Genomic DNA, 15,275 nt, shown 5'->3' with positions numbered 1-15,275 from the left:
ATCCAGAATTACTGGACAATATGATTCGTTAGTCACAGCACAAGGAGTGCTTTTTTGTGGTGGCTTCGCTGGTTGGCCTTACTCTACAGCAAGTCCTTCCTCCCATTGTATTGGACCGTGGTAACCACGGATCCCAGCCTATCTGGCTGGGGAGGAGTGCTTCGGAAGCTGTGTCCAGGGGACCTGGACTATGGAAGAATCCAGATTGCCTTTCCGCCGTGCATATCCCAGGAGTGGAGAATTGGCAGGCGAATTACCTGAGTCATCAGGTGTTGGATCAGGGGGAATGGTCCCTACACCCAGAGGTGTTTCACCTGCTGTGTGTCTAGTGGTCGACCTGTTAGCCTTTCGACTCAACAAGAAGGTACAGAGGATTGTAGCCAGGTCTCGGGATCCTCTGGTCGACGCCACAGACACGCACTGGTGGCTCCTTGGGGTCAGTATCGGCTGATCTATGCGTTCCCTCTGCTGAAAGTTCTACCGAGGCTTCTGTGCAGAATAGAGGTGGAAGGGATTCCGGTCATTTTGGTGGCCCCAGACTGGCCTCTCCGGTCTTTGTACGCAGATCTGATAAGGTTGGTCGCCGATGCTCCTTGGAGACTTCCTCTCAGGGAAGATCTGCTGTCTCAAGGGCCGATCTTCCGTCCTGCTTTACAGCCGCTGGCTTTAACGCCGTGGCTGTTGAAAGCCAGGTATTGAAGGATAGGGGTCTTTCTGACTCAGTGATTCCTACACTATTGAATGCTAGAAAATCTACCTCCAGGAAGATCTATCATCGTACGTGGAAATAGTACATCTCGAGGTGTGAATCGCTGAAGGGGCATCCACGCTTCTTTTTCGGTGGCTAGGATTTTGTCTTTTCTCTAAAAAGAGGTTGAGCAGCAATTGGCCTTGGGTACCATTAAAGGCTACACATGCTTTGATTTGCACTTTTATTCAAGGGGTTCGCCATATGGCTTCTCCGATATGGTCCCTGTTACCTCTGTGGAATCTTAACCTGGTACTGTCTGTTCTTCAAAAACCTCTTTGAGAACATAGGGAGATTCCTCTGCTTCCACTGTCACAGAAGGTAGCCTTTTTTTGGTGGCTATTACCTCTGCTCACAGAGTATCTGAATTAGCGGCGCTATCCTGCCCTTCAACTTATCTGGTGGTCCACAGAGATAAAGTGGTACTTTGTCGTAATCAGTCGTTTCTTCGCAAGGTGGTTTCTGGTTTCCATTTGAATGAAGACATTGTGCTGCCTTCACTCTGCCCTAAGCCCAAGCATCCCAAGGAAATTGCCTTGCATTCTTTGGATGTGGTTCGGTCAATTAAGGTTAACCTGGCGGCTACTGACTCTCTCAGGAAATCAGAGACTTCACGGAAGGACCTCGAAAGGGATTGGCTGTGTCTGCTGTGACCATATCCAGATGGCTCAGGTAGACGATGGTACAGGCTTATTCACTGAAGGGTCAGGCTCCACCTTTCCCGGTGAAGGTGCATTCTACTAGGCGCTGAGTGCTTCTTGGGTTTTTCGCCATCAGGTGTCGGTAATGCAAGTTTGCAAGGCGGCAACTTGGTAGTCTGTGCACACGTTCACCAAATTCTACAAAGTAGATGTGTTGGCATCCCCGGATGCTTCTTTTGGCCGCAAGGTTTTGCAGGCTGCTTTTTAAAAGAGAACATTTTCTCTTTGAGGGTGTATGTGTTTCTAGGTGAGCTCCAGTTGTTCCTGATTGAGCTCCATGTTAACTGGTTGGCTAAGTTTAGCCTTTGGGGAATTACGTTCTTTCTCCGCTTTTGTTTTCCCCCTCATGCAAATACTACTTTGGGACGTCCCAGTGGTTAAGAAGAATATGGAGCTGCGTCTGTCAATGAACGATGGAGAAAACTGGATTTTTGACTTACCGTAAAATCCTTTTCTCTTTTCTCTTACCTCTATTTCTGAGTGGGTTGGGGTGTTTTCCTCTAACGAATCCTATAGCAGAGTGAGTGGGTGTATGCCTGCAGAGACTGCCCCATAGACGTGGTAAAGTGTTTTTTTTTTTTTTTTTTCTCCCACCTTCCAGGACGGCATCACGTGAGAAATGAGGCTCCACCCTACAGGAAACGCAATCCGTTCACAGCTGTTAAAAGGCCATACCCTTCCCCTTGTCCCTCAGTATTGATTGTGTTTCTCCTACAGCGAAACATTTTTTTTGTCTCTGACCTGAAGACTGTGTTGGGTGGTCTCCCTGTGAGGCAGGTTCAGCAACAACGATGAGGGCTGCACTCTACCTGCACGCCTTTTAGGCTTCTCACAGGTCGCCCCAGGATACGGGCTGTTGGTCACAATGGTGGTCCCTCCAGAGCCTTTGGCCTGCTCTTCAGCAGGGGTCTCCTCCGGTCCTCCCTGCCATTCAGCCGGAATTCGCATTCACCCGAATTTGAAAAAAACGCCGCACAGCGCGCTCTGAGCCTCACTTTGAAACCGGAGCTTCAGGTTTGTGCAGGAAAGGCGGAGCATGCGCAGTGCGACCCTGAAGAGGGAAGCGAGTACGGAGGGGATGCCGGACCCGCATGGCGGCAGTAAGGCAGACTTTCCGGCCAAAAGAAGCCAGAAACCTGCCAAAGACATGAAACCTGCCGCAACCCACCTCATGGAGAAGGAGGGAAGGTCAGTTCAGGTGGTTGCAGGCAAGAGTAGATCGGAGCTCGGTAAGTGCCGTTTTCTTTCCTGACTGGGGCTGATACCAGTGTCATAGTCCCTGGTAGTTCCATGCTCTCCCCAGCAGGGCCTGTAGCCAAGTTACTATGGGGCAGGAAGAGTGATCTTGTGTTTATCTCCTCTTCTCTTGCAGAATCCACAGGTGGAACCCAAGAGGCCTCTGATAAAGCACCCCCTGTATCCGCTAGCACTAGCTCCTCTAAAAAAAATATGGTAATTGTGGGGAGAGACTGCTCAGATCTCACACCAAGCACTTTCTTTTGTTATAGGTGTATTAACAAACTGGCTGGTAAAGAGGCCTCAGGGTTTGATGAAGGTTTTCCTTAAGTCTATACAGGAGGAAATGCTAGTCTTTATCCAGTCCTTCGGCACCTCTGTAGAACCCCCCCCCCCCCCCCCAGGTAACAGAGCCGGGTGAGCTAACCCCTAAAGAGGGCCCTTTTTCTTAGGAGAGTTTACTTTCCAAGGCAGGCCCATCTGCTTTTCTGCCTGGTTCGCAGGCAAGGGAAGAGGAAGACCTAGGGAACGCAGAAAGTCAGGCTAAGTCTCAGCTTAGCTCTGGGGAGGTTGATGTGGATCCAGATAGTGAGGCAGAGGAGACCAAATTGAACAGAAATCTGTTTGGTCTGTAAAATCTGGAGTGACTCCTTCAAGCTGTTTATGCTACAGTAGAAATCCCAGAACCCCCCCCCCCCCCCAAGGAGACCTCGACACAGGATAAGATGTATAAAGGACTTGTTAAAAACCAATCCAAGGTATTGCCTGTTCACCAATCCTTGAAAGATTTAATTCTTCAAGAATGGCAGTTTCCTGAAAGAGGTCTATTTAGACCAAAGACGTGGAAAAGGAGATTCACCTTTAAGGAGGAAGAGGTGCAAAAATTCCTAACGAGGCCAAAATTGGACGCCTCCCTGTCTCAAGTGACTAAGAGGTCTGACCTCTCTTTTGAGAACACAGGGAATATCGGAGATGTCATGGACCGTAATGCGTCGTACACACGCAACGAATTTCCGCCGACCGGTGGTCCGTCTTTTGTTCAGAGTGTTGTCTGTTGGTTGGAATGTGCTCTAGACTGCACATGAATTTTCCCGCACGACAGAATTCTACTTCAGAAGTGATGTCATGTGTTGGATTGCTTTGTATGTGTTTTTATCTCTGAGCATGCCTAGTCTTTCTCATAAGATTTTTTCCCCATCAAAATCTGTACTAATGAGACGAAAATCGGATGTGTTTTGACGGTCGACAAAAATTATTTAGCCTGCACACCAGGATTTTTTCGGCTGAAAAGTCGGAGTCGGTTGTCGGAAGCACCATACTAACAAGCCGAAAATCGGCAGATCGGTCATCGGACGAAATTTCCCGGCCGAATTTCTACTCGTGTGTACGGGACTTCAGTAAGAATCTGTTAAAAGTCTGGGATGCCAACTCATCCACTATGGCTCCAGCACTGGCTGCAACCTGCGTGGCTAGGAATGCAGATTTCTGGATAGAAAGGCTTACAAAACACCTTTGACAGGGAAATAAGTCCCAGGACCTGCTGGATTCCCTTTCAATTATAGGGAAAGCTGTCGCCTACTTGGCCGATGCAGCAGTTGAGTCAGTAATCGCCTCAGCTAAGAACGGAGCTCTCATTAATTCAGCTAGGAGAGCTTTTTGGGTTAAAGCTTGGAAAGGCTACTTTACTTCAAAGGTCAAGCTCTGTGGGCTACCTTTTTTAAAGGGTCCATTCTGTTTGGCTTAGGCCTGGATGAAGTGTTGTCCGGGTCCTCTGAGAAGGGGAAGAAATTTCCTAGCAAGCCCAAAAGTGAAAGATATAGATAGATATGACATTTTTTTCATGCCTCTCCGGGGCAAAGTCAACAGAGAGCCAAAAAAGAACCCAATAAGAAGTGGGGCTTTTGCAGAGGTAGGCAAAGAAGTAATTTGCTCTTCCCCTCTCCAAGCTCAAGCGCCAAAGATACTAAGTGATGCCAGAGTCCAAGTGGGGGGCAGACTGTCTCATTTCATATGCCAATGGGAGGTCAGTCCATACATTTATCACCTCATTCTGGAAGGCCACCGCCTAGAATTTTCATCCATACCCCCACCAGAAGTGACTTTACCTCATCCTCCAAAGGATGTACTAAAAAGAAGAGCCCTTTTGTATGGGATAACTGGCAGAACAACTAGTGGTAGTTCCCGTGCCAGAAGATCAGCTTTACCAAGGCTTTTACTCCCACATGTTTGTGGAACCCTAGCCCTCAGGAAAATACCAACTTATCATAAACCTCAGAAACGTAAAGTTCCTAGAGTACAAGAGGTTTTCTATGGAAGGTTTTTTATACAGTCCGCAAAAACCTGTTAAAAGATGTTTATGACTACTCTGGATCTCAGGAACGCCTACCTGCATGTTCCAATTCATCCGGAAAAACACCAGGCCTTTCTGAGATTTGCGATGGTCACCGAGGGAGGGACTGCACATTGGCAGCTCAGAGCACTCCCCTTTGGTCTAGCAGCCAGTCCCAAGTATTTTTACCAAGATCCTGGCAGAGGCGGTGGCCTATCTTCATCTCCAGGGAATAGCTTTGATTCCTTTACCTGGACAATCTACTGATTTTTGGTCTGTCAGCGGACCAAGTGAGATCAAACACCCAGAAGGTGTTAACAGTCCTGCAAACGCTAGACTGGTTGATCAGCATGGAAAAGTCATCCCTGGAGCCCGCCCAGGTTCAGACCAATTAGGGTACCGGATAGACTCACGGGTACAAAGTCTTTTCCTTCCAAGGGAAAAGGTAGTCTCTTCAGTAAGAGTGTTGATGATCGCCCCCTTGTGCAACAGGAGAGAGAGATCCTGAGTTCTGGGGCTCATGTCAGCCAGCATCCCAGCAGTAGTTTGGGCACAGCTACACTCAAGAGACCTTAAATTCTTCCACCTTTCCTCCTGGGACAAAAAGGTTGAGCCCCTGGATGAAAGGGTAATCCTCAGGTAAAAACCTCCCTATAGTGGTGGTCAATACCAAGAAATTTAGAAAAGGTCAGACCTTGGTCAGCGGAGCCCTCTGAAGGTCACCTCAGATGCAAGCACCTGGAGGTGGGGGGCTCACCTAGAGGGAGCCCAAGCCCAGGGCATCTGGAACAAGAAAGTAGCCCAGGCCTCCTCCAACTTCAGAGAACTCAAAGCAGTGGGTGAAGCCCTAAGAGCCTTCGAGAGTTCCATTTCAGGCCTGCTCCGACAATGCTACAACAGTAGCTTACCTGAATCACCAAGGGGGTACCAGGTCCAGACCCCAGTTGGTACTAGCCCAGGAAATCCTAGGCTGGGCCGAAGGAAGAGTGATCTCCCTGTCTGCCATTCACATAAAAGGGGAAGGCAACTGGGAAGCAGATTTTCTCAGTTGCCATCCAATAAGACAAGGAGAATGGGCACTAAATCCCAAGGTATTTCAGACACTAGTCCAAAAATTCGGCTGCCAACAAGTAGACCTATTTGCCAGCCTAAAAAACGAAAAGTCAGAGATTCTTTACCCTTTCACGGGAAGGAGGGATGTTGGGCCTGGATGCTCTGGCCCAGTCATGGCAGTTCGAGTTATCCTATGCCTTTCCCCCTCTAACTCTTATTCCTTGAGTTTTACAGAAGCTCAGTCGTTCCCCGGGCCTTCGCCTCCTCCTGATTGCGCCATGGTGGCCAAGGAGGGCATGTTTTGCAACCCTAAAGGCATTATCGGTAGCACCTCCTTGGAAGCTTCCTAACTTCCCAAACCTGCTGTTGCAGGGACCAGTTTGGCACCCCAGGCTGGAATTCTTCCAGTTGACGGCCTGGTTAGTGAGCGCCAGTTCCTTAACTACCTCACATCCGCGCTACAGCTTATATACGGCTGCAGCGAGGACTTGAATTTTCGGGAGGCTGTTTTTAAACGGCCTCCCAGAAAGACTCTCCCCGCGCGCTCCCGCATCGGGGAGAATCTGTGTCGGCCGTGTCTCTTGGACACGGCCGATCACAGATCGTGGTGAATGGCCAATCACAGCGGCCATTCACCACGTGATCAAGCCGTCCAATGAGAGATGATCTCATATGTAAACATATGAGATCATCTCTCATCGTCGGCACTCCTTCCTCACACAGAGACTGCAGTGTGAGGAAGGAGGTGGAGCCGTCAGCCGCCGGGGACACACAGCAATGTAATAAGGGCACTGATCACCAGTGCCCTGATTACTAAAGGTAAAAAAATACACAAATTGCCCCCCCATCAGTGCCCGCCATCAGTGCCCCCCATCAATGCCCACAATCAGTGCCCATAGTGCTGCCAGTCAGTGCCCATCAGTGCCTGCTCATCTAGGCACTGATGAGCACTGACTGGCAGCACTATGGGCACTGAGTGTGGGCACTGATGGTGCTGCCCATCAGTGCTCATCAGTGCCGCCCATCAGTGCTCAGCAGTGCCACCAGCCAGTGCCCATCAGTGCCATCCGCCAGTGCCGCCTCTCAGTGCCCAGCAGTGCCACCTATTAGTGCCCAGCAGTGCCACCTCTCAGTGCCCAGCAGTGCCACCTCTCAGTGCCGCCTATCAATGCCGCCTATCAGTGCTCATCAGTGCGGCATATTAGTACCTCCTCATCAGTGCCCATAAGTGCAGCCTATCAGTGCCGCCTCATCAGCGCACATCAGTGAAGGAGAAAAAATTATTTTCAAAATTTACTCGCAGAAAATAAACTTTTTTTTTTTTCAAAATTTTTCTGTCTTTATTCTTTTTTTTTTTTTTTGTAAAAAATAAAAAACTCAGAGATGATTACATACCACCAAAAGAAAGCTCTATTTGTGTGAAAAAAATGATAAAAATTTCATGTGGGTACAGTGTAGCATGACCGCGCAATTGTCAGTCAAAGTGTGACAGCACTGAAAATTGGCCTGGATTGTAAGGGTGTTTAAGTGCACAGTAGGCAAGTGGTTAAAGGGCTGCTCAGACAGAGTGATACACACTCCTCCTGAGCAGGAAACCAGTACCGAGGAAAATATACTAAAGTTTGGAAAACATTTTGTACTTGCCGTAGGCAGAAGCAAATTTCTTCCACCTCTGTCCCCATAATCTTGGATTTCCTTCAAGATGGGGTAGAGAAGGGTGTGGTGGTTAACACCCTTCGGGTACAAATGGCATCGCTCTGTTTTTCTAGATGCAAGACTTTCAAAAGAACCTTTTAGTTAAAAGATTTTTGGTGGCCAGGGATAGAGCTACCCCTGTCACTAGAGTCAGGTTCCCTCCTTGGGACCTGACTAGGGTTCTAGAGGTGTTATCTAGAAGCAATTTTGAACCTATAGAAGAGGTTCCCTTTAAGTGTTTGTCCCTAAAACTAACCTTTCTGTTAGCTGTCACGACAGCCAGAAGGGTAGGAGACTTACAAGGCCTTTCAATTAAAGAACCATTTATGTTGATCTTCTCAGATAGGATTATTCTCAGGCAGATCCCCTATATCTGCCCAAAGTAGCATCTTCCTTTCACAGGAAGCAGGAAATAGTTTTACCTTCTGTGATAATCCTAGGAATGAAAAGGAAATGAAATTGAATTGTTTAGATGTGGGGAGATGTCTCCTCACTTATTTACAGAGGACCAGGGAGTTTAGGAGATCTAATCACCTTTTGATCCTCTACTCTGGACCAAGAAAAGGACTGCAAGCGTCAAAGCCTTCAGTCTCTAGGTGGATCAGGCAAGCCATTACCATGTTTTATGAGGTTTCAGGTGTTCTGAGAAAGCACACTCAACCAGAGCACTGGCAACTTCCTGGGCCAAAAAAGCGGGAGCTACCTGGGAACAGATTTGCAGTGCAGCCACCTGGTCCAGTCATGACACGTTTCTGAAGCACTACTGAGTGGAGGTGCTGTCTCAGCAAGACCTAGCCTTTGGCCGAAAGGTACTACAGGCAGTGGTCCCACCCTAAGGTAGGCCTGTGGTTACTTTATTATCCTCTCATGTGTTGCCATCCTGGAATGTGAGAGGAGAAAAAGATCCCAGACTTACCGGTCACGGTGTTTCTACGAACCTTCCAGGACGGCAGGCCTACTTCCTGCCCTGTTTAAAGTGTGAGGAAAGAATGTTAACATAAGTGGTAAGTACCAAAGTGAATATACATTCCTTGTGAATCAGTTGGAGAACTACTTTTTTACAACTGAGGGACAAGGGGAAGGGTGGGGCCTTTTAACAGCTGTGAACTGATTGTGTTTCCTGTAGGGTGGAGCCTCTCATCTCTCATGTGTTGCTATCCTGGAAGGTTGGTAGAAACACTGTTACTGGTAAGTCTAATGGACGTTTTTTTCCTGCCTAGTGTCCTACTCCTGTAGGGGGCAGCATAATCCAATGGTTAAGAATATGGAGCTGCGTCTGGCAATAAACTTCACAAAAAAGGATTTTACGGTAAGTCAAAAATCCATTTTCTCTTACGTCCTCCGACAGTCGCCGCCTCTTCATATTCGTCACATATGGGGTATTAGACTTTGCTCCGAAGGAGTAGCTAGGCAACAGAATATGTTAACATTAAAGCTTTTAACATATCCCACCCTCAAGGGGTGGTCCCCTCAGTCAATACCCTCCTACTTCCTGCAACCATATCTCAGTTTCAATGTCTAGCTTGTCAGGAGTGGCTGGCTCTCTCTGTGCTGGGGCTTTGTGCCCCAGACTCTTTCTTCTTTTTTGATTTTTTGTTTGAGTTTTCTCTCTACCTTTACTTAGCTGTTCTTTTTGTCAGCGTTAGTTAGTTCTTCGGATGAAGAGGATCATGCGGGCTGGGTCTCGGGCTGATCCCCCTGGTCGCAGGTCGTGGGTCAGTGGCTTCCCAGCCTGCCATCGAGCGTTCAGCCAGGTAACGCTCCTGGCACAGTGAACGACCCATCCCTGTTCGGTGCAGGGATGATTGGTGAGGTGGCTACCTCACTGGACGCTGTGCGGTTTCTTAACCCCCATTCTGTGCGTCTTGTATGCGACTCTCCCTGCCTCATGTGCAGCGGCTTGTTCGCCTGTGCGGGTCCCCCACGCCACTGTGAGGTAAGTGTATCTATGTGGGGACCTGTCTGTCTGGGGGGGTGTCAGTCTCGGACTGTATAACCTGCCTCTATTCACACTGTTTGTCTCCCTATCTCTCGGCTGCATGCTGTGGGCTGCAAGGGGGGGGGGGGAGCTGTGTGACACTGTGTGTGTCAGCCTTGTCAGTGTGAGAAGCTGTGTGCTGTGGGGCATGTTTTGTGGCATGTTTGGGCATTATACAGCGATCGCTGCGGCGATCTGACATGTTTTTTTTATACATGGATGACGTGTGCATTACTGTACTGTGGAGCGGCGGTTTCGGCGCCAAACGGCGCCATTTTGCCTACACTCGCTCCGGCCGCATGTTCTACATGCATGGCGGCCATTTTCTTGTAGCCTCCCATAGGCTTTCATAGAGCGCCCTGGCAGCATCACTTCCTCTTCTCCAGGAACACCGATCGAGGCAGCAGCAGCGGCGAGGGTCTCCTCAGGTTATATCCTTCCTATCCATTGCCTGTGTCAGTTTTATTGTCCCTGTGGGGGTCTCATTGTGCTTGTGTGTGGTGCGGTGGGCTGCGCTCGCCGCGCTTGTTAAAGGGGCAGTTAACCCTTTATTATCCGGCATTTGTTATAGGGGCAATGGATTCTCAGGAGGGCAAATTTTCTACCGCCTTGGTGGAAAGCCAGGGGACCGCTGTTTCCCCCCCAGGGGGGGATTTAGCCACTATTGTGGCTGGCCTTGCTGCTCAGGTGCAGATGCTGGTGGCTGCTCAATCTACTAAAAGACCCAGAGTTGCTCTTTCCTCTGATTCTGAGGGTGAAGGTGATGGGGCTGTTATGGCGGGGGCCTCCTTATCGGGGTCCCGCTCCTCCCTGGATCTAGTGGGGTCCGAGGTGGAGGCTGAAGTTGAAGGGGTTGATAACTCTCCCCCTGGCTCGCCTGAAGAGCTTGCAATCATGGATGAATTGATTGCTTCCATAAAGCAAACGCTGCGTTTGCAGGATGAAGTGTCCCCCCCCCCCGCTGCCTTGGCGGCTTATGGGACGCAGAGAAAACGCAGGATGCCGCAGGTTTTTCCCTGCAATGATGATTTTCAGCGCGCTGTTGAGGAACAATGGCGCAATCTGCGCAAACCTTTTGCTGTACCAAGTAGGTTCAAGCTGCGTTATCCTTTCTCGCCTTCCACTGATGAAAGGTGGTGTGTGCCACCCCCAGTGGATCACGCAAATGCGGTTTTAAACAAATCCACTGCGATTCCTGCAGAGGATTCCCCTGTGTTCCGTGATGCCACGGATAGGAGATTGGAGTCTCTTGCCCGTCATACTTATTCTGTTACGGGTTCTATGCTTAAGGCTCTGTTTGCCTCTCTCATGGCGGCCCAGGCGGTCGCAAGTTGGACGCAGATGCTTAGGCGCGTCCTAGTGGCCGATTCGGCCTCGCCGGCGACCCTGGATATGGTGGATCAAATCCACCAGGGTGTCATGTATCTGTGTGATGCGGACTTGGACCTAGTCCCGTTGGCTGCACGTGTGCACAGCGTGGCGGTGTTGTCTCGCCGCCTGGTTTGGTTGAAATGTTGGTCGGTGGACCAGTCTTCACGTAAGACCTTAGCCAATCTGCCTTATGATGGGTCTCGTCTTTTTGGGGAGTCCTTGGATGTGTTGATTAAGGGGATCACCGGAGGTAAGAGCACTCTCTTGCCCCATTTCCCCAAGGCTAAGGGGGCTTCTGGGAAGAAGCATGCTAATTTTCGGCCCCCTCAGGGGTCCTTTCGTGCCTTTCGGTCGCACTACAAGGGAAAACCGTTCAAAGGTCAAGGCTCTCAGAAGAAGCCCTGGTCTGGGAAACAGAAGTCCGGTCAATCCGGATCCGCAGCCCATAACAGTGCGGCCTGAAGGGGCGCCCTCACCCAGTTTTGGGGTGGGGGGACGCTTGCTCGGTTTTCTTCAGCCCTGGTTGGCCCGCGTGCGGGACAGCTGGGTTCAGGAGATCGTTCGATCTGGTTACAAGATCGAGTTTCTCTCTCGGCCGGAGAGCAGAATTTTCCCCTCAAATCTTCAACTGTCTCCGGAGCGTTTACGGGACCTGCACCTGGCGGTGCGGGACCTGAGGGCTCAGGGAGTGGTAGTTCCGGTGCCTTTTCGGGACAGATTTCGGGGGTTTTATTCCAATCTGTTCACCGTGCCCAGAAAGGAGGGCAAGGTTCGTCCGATTCTGGACTTGAAGGCTCTGAACCGCTCTGTGCGGGTTCGCAAGTTCCGCATGGAATCCCTGCGGTCGGTGGTGGCTGCCCTGGTTCCGGGGGAATTCATGGCCTCCATCGATTTGAAGGATGCGTATCTTCACATCCCCATTTTCGAGGGTCACCAGAGGTACCTTCGATTTGCCATTGCGGAGGATCACTACCAGTTCATGGCGTTGCCTTTTGGTCTCGCCTCGGCTCCGCATGTCTTCACCAAGGTGCTTGCACCGGTTCTGGCATTATTGAGGGCCCAGGGCATTTCTGTCCTGGGGTATCTGGACGACATTCTGGTTCGGTCTGCGACCAGCCAGGGTCTGGAGAAGGACCTGTCTGTCACGATGCAAACTCTGCAGGAGTTTGGTTGGACGATAAATTTTCCAAAGTCGACACTGAGTCCGTCGGTTCGTCTTCCCTACCTGGGAATGATTCTGGACTCGGTGCAGGCGAAGGTCTTCCTGCCGGAAGACAAACTCAGAACTCTTCAGGAGGAAGTCGGGTCCCTCAGGGACGTTCCGCACTCGTCTCTGCGGACGTGCATGAGATGTCTGGGATTGATGGTCTCGGCCTTCGAGGCGATTTCCTTCGCCCAGTTTCACACGCGGGGTCTCCAAGCGGAGATCCTGTCCATGTGGGACGGGCGACCTCAATCTCTGGATCTTCAAATCTCGTTGAGTCGTCACACCAGAAGAGACCTTCTGTGGTGGCTCCAGTCCCCGTTGGTATCCGGGGGCAAGTCGTTTCGTCCTATCTTGTGGACGGTAATCACCACGGATGCCAGCCTGTCGGGCTGGGGTGGTGTTCTGGGCGTTCTGTCCGCCCAGGGGACTTGATCGGAGGGGGAGTCCTCCCTTCCGATCAACATTCTGGAATTGCGTGCGATAAATCTCTGTCTTCATCGCTGGACGGACCGGCTGCAGGGCTGCCCGGTTCGGGTGCAGACGGACAATGCCACGGCGGTGGCCTACATCAACCACCAAGGGGGCACCAGGAGTGCCCGAGCGGCTCGAGAAGTGGCCGACATTCTGTCTTGGGCCGAGACTCATGTCCCGGCGATAACGGCGGTTCACATTCCGGGGGTGGAGAGCTGGCAGGCGGACTATCTGAGTCGCCAGACCCTGGATCAGGGGGAATGGTCTCTCCACCCGGCTGTCTTCCAGACGTTGTGCGCGAAGTGGGGTCTTCCAGATGTGGACCTGTTCGCGTCTCGTCTCAACAACAAGGTGAGAAGGTTCGTAGCAAGGACGCGCGACCCTCGGGCAGACGCGTCGGACGCTTTAGTGGCCCCGTGGCATCAGTACAGGCTGATGTACGCGTTTCCACCGATTCAGTTGCTGTCCAGGTTCCTTCGCAGGTTACACTCGGAACGCAGCACGGTGATTCTTGTGGCACCGGACTGGCCTCGCCGGTCCTGGTACGCAGACCTCGTGAATCTGGCGGTCGACGCCCCGTGGCGTCTGCCTCTTCGAGAAGATCTCCTGTCTCAAGGACCGATATACCATCCTGCTTTACAGTCGCTGGCTTTGACGGCCTGGCTGTTGAGACCGAGGTCCTGAAGGAGAAGGGTCTCTCCCCAGGGGTCGTTCATACCTTGATCAACGCGAGGAAGTCTTCCTCGGGGAAGGTTTATTACCGTACTTGGAAGGCCTATTTTGCCTGGTGTGAGTCCAGGGGGTTTTCACCCCGCACGTACTCGATTTCCCGAGTGCTGTCCTTCCTTCAAACGGGTGTCGATCAGCGTTTGGCGCTGGCTACGATAAAGGGTCAGGTGTCTGCGCTGGCCGTTCTGTTTCAACGTCCCGTGGCTTCCAACTCCTTGGTTGGCACTTTTCTTCAGGGAGTACGGCATCTGGTTCCTCCTAGGAGGGATCCTCTGCCCCCTTGGGACTTGAATCTCGTTCTATCTGTGTTACAACGTGTTCCTTTTTAACAGATCAGGGAGATCTCGTTGTCTATGTTGTCCAAAAAGGTCGCCTTTTTGGTTGCGATCACTTCGGCTCGCAGAGTGTCGGAGCTGGCGGCTTTGTCCTGCAAGTCTCCGTATCTGGTTGTTCATTTGGGTAAGGTGGTCTTGCGACCTAATCCTTCTTTTCTTCCGAAGCGAGTTTCGGAATTCCATCTTAATGAGGATATTGTCTTGCCTTCGCTGTGCGCGAAGCCTAAACATCCAAAGGAGGTGCGATTACATTCTTTGGATGTTGTTCGGGCGATAAGGGTTTACCTTAAATCGACTGAGTCTTTTCGAAAGACGGACTCCTTGTTTGTTCTTCCAGAGGGTCCTCGGAAGGGCATGGCGGCGTCGGCCTCTACCATCGCCAAATGGATCAGGCAGACCATTGAACAGGCCTATGCTTTGCAGGGGAAGGTTCCCCCTGTGCCTGTGAAGGCGCACTCTACTAGATCTCTGAGTACGTCTTGGGCCTGTCGTCATGGGGCTTCTGTAGCCCAGGTGTGTAAGGCGGCGACTTGGTCGACCGTGCACACTTTCACAAAATTCTACAAAGTAGATGTTCAGGCATCGGCGGATGCTTCCTTTGGCCGCAAGGTTCTTAGTGCGGCAATTCCCTAGGGTCCCTTGTTGGGGACCTCTGGCTGTTGGGATAAGTTTTTTTATCCCCTGGTTATTTGTCTTTTCCTGGGTTGTTGCTCCTGTTGAGCACTTGTTTTTCCTGTAGCCCAGCTGGTTTCCTTCCTTTGGTAAGGTTCCTTTCTTTGATGCGGAGACTGCGTTGCCTTTCGGCGCGGATGCGTTTCCCACCCCTCATGTTTGCACTGCTTTGGGACGTCCCCATATGTAACGAATATGAAGAGGCGGCGACTGTCGGAGGACGTAAGAGAAAACGGAATTTTTGTAAAATCTTACCTGTAAAATTCCTTTCTCTGAGTCCTCCGACAGTCGCCGTCCCCGCCCCTCTTTTGGGGTTTGGTTGTATACTCTACTGCTATTCCACTGAAACTGAGATATGGTTGCAGGAAGTAGGAGGGTATTGACTGAGGGGACCACCCCTTGAGGGTGGGATATGTTAAAAGCTTTAATGTTAACATATTCTGTTGCCTAGCTACTCCTTCGGAGCAAAGTCTAATACCCCATATGTGACGAATATGAAGAGGCGGCGACTGTCGGAGGACTCAGAGAAAGGAATTTTACAGGTAAGATTTTACAAAAATTCCGTTTTTTTTCTGCATAAACGCATGGATAGTAGACTATATGGGATCTATTGGCCCAGTTCACACCAGTGTGTGCTCTGTTCCAGTGCAGAAAAAAAGTGGAACATGCTGCATTTTTTTTCTTCCAAGAACTGTACTGAAACGCAGCAAAACCCCAGGAAACTTGCATTGAAAGCGCCTCAAAAATGCA

The 15,275-nt window shown here is 50.6% G+C and overlaps 1 protein-coding gene across 1 annotated transcript in view; it reads left to right on the top strand.

Moving 5' to 3' along the window:
- The window catches only part of NCAPG (non-SMC condensin I complex subunit G), a 234,944-nt gene that overhangs the window by 125,239 nt on the left and 94,430 nt on the right, over positions 1-15,275 (top strand). The gene's annotated exons all lie outside the window — the stretch shown is intronic.

The sequence above is a fragment of the Pelophylax lessonae genome (assembly GCF_965119305.1).
Source record: "Pelophylax lessonae genome assembly, chromosome: 1".
Classification (NCBI taxonomy): Eukaryota; Metazoa; Chordata; class Amphibia; order Anura; family Ranidae; genus Pelophylax; species Pelophylax lessonae.
This window is presented reverse-complemented; position numbering and strand designations above follow the sequence as displayed.